Here is a 3,788-nt window from a genome sequence, read left to right on the forward strand (position 1 = left end):
CAAGTAATTCTTGATGATTTCTTACTCTGATCTTTGAATTCTTTTGACTTGAGTGTTTATGTGTCTCATATGCATTCTCATTAGTGTCAGTAGTATACAAACTGCTAAGTTTGGTGTCTTGCATGCATTGTTTATTTGATTTTAGTTGCATTTTGATTATTTCTTATTATTAAAAATCCAAAAATATTTTTAATTTGTGTCCTTTCAAGTCAACAATACAGAGAATTGAAGATACAGAACATACTGCAGATGAATTGCACAGAAAAAGTTGGGCGTTCAAAACGCCCAGTGAAGAAGGACAGACTGGCGTTTAAACGCCAGCCAGGGTACCTGGTTGGGCGTTTAACGCCCAAAAAGGTAGTGTTTTGGGCGTTAAACGCCAGAATGTGCACCATTCTGGGCGTTTAACGCCAGGATGGCACAAGAGGGAAGATTCTGTTTTCAATGCAATTTTTTTTTCAGGTTTTCAAAGTTTTTCAGAATCAAATCTTTTTCAAATCATATCTTTTCAATCAAATCTTTTTCAAAATCAATTTCTTTCCTTTTTCAAAGATACTTGCTATCAATTAATGATTTGATTCAACATTTCAAGCATGTTGCCTTTTCTGTTGAGGAAGGTTTAATGTTTGAATCATATCTTTTCTTGATAGCCAAGTCATTAATTTTTAAAATCAAATCTTTTTAAAAATGTTTTTCAAATCATATCTTCTCAATCACAATTTTTTTAAAAACTAATCATATCTTCTTAACCACATCTTTTTCAAAATAATTTTCAATCAAATCTTTCTGATTTCTAATTTCAAAATCTTTTTCAAAAATCACTTGATTTCTTTTCCACTTTTATTTTCGAAAATCAATTAGTGTTTTTCAAAATGTTTTCAAAATCTTTTACTTAATTTTCGAAAATTGCTTCCCTTCTTCTCACATCCTTCTATTTGTGAACAAACACTATTCCTTAATGCAAAATTCGAACTTCATCTTCTTTGATAAGTTCGAATTTTGTACTTCTGCCTTCCATTTTTCTTTTCTTCTGACACCTCAAGGAATCTCTATACTGTGACATAGAGGATTCCATATTTTCTTGTTCTCTTCTCTTTCATATGAGCAGCAGCAGAGACAAAGGCATTCTTGTTGAGGCTGATCCTAAACCTGAAAGGACCTTGAAGAGAAAGCTAAGAGAAGCTGAGGAACAATTCTCTGTAGAGGACCAAACCGAATCCTCCAAAGAAGAAGAACACATGGCAGCCGAAAACAACAACAATGCCAACAATGCAAGGAAGGTGCTGGGTGACTTTACTGCACCTACTCCCAACTTCTATGGGAGAAGCATCTCTATCCCTGCCATTGGAGCAAACAACTTTGAGCTTAAGCCTCAATTAGTTTCTCTAATGCAACAGAATTGCAAGTTCCATGGACTTCCATTGGAAGATCCTCATCAGTTTTTGGCTGAATTCTTGCAAATCTGTGACACTGTTAAGACTAATGGGGTTGACCCTGAGGTCTACAGACTTATGCTATTCCCTTTTGCTGTAAGAGACAGAGCTAGGACATGGTTGGACTCTCAACCTAAAGAAAGCCTGGACTCTTGGGAAAAGCTAGTCAATGCCTTCTTGGCAAAGTTCTTTCCACCTCAAAAATTGAGTAAGCTTAGAGTGGAAGTCCAAACCTTCAGACAGAAGGAAGGAGAATCCCTCTATGAAGCTTGGGAAAGATACAAACAATTAATCAGAAAGTGTCCATCTGATATGCTTTCTGAATAGAGCATCATAGGTATTTTCTATGATGGTCTCTCTGAACTATCCAAAATGTCTTTGGATAGCTCTGCTGGAGGCTCTCTTCATCTGAAGAAGACGCCTACAGAATCTCAAGAGCTGATTGAAATGGTTGCAAATAACCAATTCATGTACACTTCTGAAAGGAATCCTGTGAACAATGGGACTAGTCAGAAGAAAGGAGTTCTTGAGATTGACACTCTGAATGCCATATTGGCTCAGAACAAAATATTGACTCAACAAGTCAATATGATTTCTCAAAGTCTGTCTGGAATGCAAAATGCACCAAGCAGTACTAAGGAAGCTTCATCTGAGGAAGAAGCTTATGATCCTGAGAACCCTTCAATGGAAGAGGTGAATTATATGGGAGAACCTTATGGAAACACCTATAATCGTTCATGGAGAAATCATCCAAATTTTTCATGGAAGGATCAACAGAGACCTCAACAAGGTTTCAACAATAATAATGGTGGAAGAAACAGGTTTAGCAATAGCAAACCTTTTCCATCATCTTCTCAGCAACAGACAGAGAGTTCTAAGCAGAATAACTCTGACTTAGCAACCATGGTCTCTGATCTGATCAAAACCACTCAAAGTTTCATGACTGAAACAAGATCCTCCATTAGAAATTTGGAGGCACAAGTGGGTTAGCTGAGCAAGAAAATTACTGAACTCCCTCCTAGTACTCTCCCAAGCAACACAGAAGAAAATCCAAAAGGAGAGTGCAAGGCCATCAACATGGCCGAATTTTGGGAGGAAGAAGAGGCAGTGAACGCCACTGAGGAAGACCTCAATGGACGTCCACTGGCCTCCAATGAGGAACCATGGGAATCTGAGGCTCAAAATGAGACCATAGAGATTCCATTAGACTTACTTCTGCCATTCATGAGCTCTGATGAGTATTCTTCCTCTGAAGAGGATGAATATGTCACTGAAGAGCAAGTTGCCAAATACCTTGGAGTAATCATGAAGCTGAATGACAAGTTATTTGGAAATGAGACTTGGGAGGATGAACCCCCTTTGCTCACCAAAGAACTGGATGACTTGTCTAGGCAGAAACTGCCTCAAAAGAGACAGGATCCTGGGAAGTTATTTGGAAATGAGACTTGGGAGGATGAACCCCCATTCGGCCATGCCTAGACCTTGTTCTTATGTATTTTCAACGGTGGAGTTTCTACACACCATAGATTAAGGTGTGGAGCTCTGTTGTACCTCGAGTATTAATGCAATTACTATTGTTCTTCTATTCAATTCCGCTTGTTCTTGTTCTAAGATATCACTTGTTCTTCAACTTGATGAATGTGATGATCCGTGACACTCATCATCATTCTCACCTATGAACGTGTGACTGACAACCACCTCCGTTCTACCTTCGATTGGGTGAATATCTCTTGGATTCCTGATACACGATGCATGGTTGATCGCCTAACAACCGAGTGCTCGCCTGACAAACGAGCCAGCCATTCCGTGAGATCAGAGTCTTCGTGGTATAGGCTAGAACTGATGGCGGCATTCAAGAGAATCCGGAAGGTCTAACCTTGTCTGTGGTATTCTGAGTAGGATTCAATGATTGAATGACTGTGACGTGCTTCAAACTCCTGAGGGCAGGGCGTTAGTGACAGACGCAAAAGAATCACTGGATTCTATTCCGGCCTGATTGAGAACCGACAGATGGATAGCCGTGCCGTGACAGGGTGCGTTGAACATTTCCACTGAGAGGATGGGAGGTAGCCACTGACAACGGTGAAACCCTTGCTTAAGCTTGCCATGGAAAGGAGTAAGAAGGATTGGATGAAGACAGTAGGAAAGCAGAGAGACGGAAGGGAAGGCATCTTCATACGCTTATCTGAAGTTCCTACCAATGAATTACATAAGTATCTCTATCTTTATCTTTATGTTTTATGCGTTTATCACCATACCCATTTGAGTTTGCCTGACTGAGATTTACAAGGTGACCATAGCTTGCTTCATACCAACAATCTCTGTGGGATCCACCCTTACTCGCGTAAGGTTTAT

General features: G+C 39.5%; 1 non-coding gene across 1 annotated transcript; it reads right to left on the reverse strand.

Moving 5' to 3' along the window:
• Positions 1-1,643: 1,643 nt before the first annotated feature.
• On the reverse strand, positions 1,644-1,751 carry LOC112713271 (small nucleolar RNA R71). Its single transcript, XR_003158244.1, has one exon. It is a non-coding gene; the product is annotated as a small nucleolar RNA R71 (small nucleolar RNA).
• Between the last annotated feature and the right edge of the window lie 2,037 nt (positions 1,752-3,788).

This window comes from Arachis hypogaea, chromosome 9, assembly GCF_003086295.3.
Source record: "Arachis hypogaea cultivar Tifrunner chromosome 9, arahy.Tifrunner.gnm2.J5K5, whole genome shotgun sequence".
Classification (NCBI taxonomy): domain Eukaryota; kingdom Viridiplantae; phylum Streptophyta; class Magnoliopsida; order Fabales; family Fabaceae; genus Arachis; species Arachis hypogaea.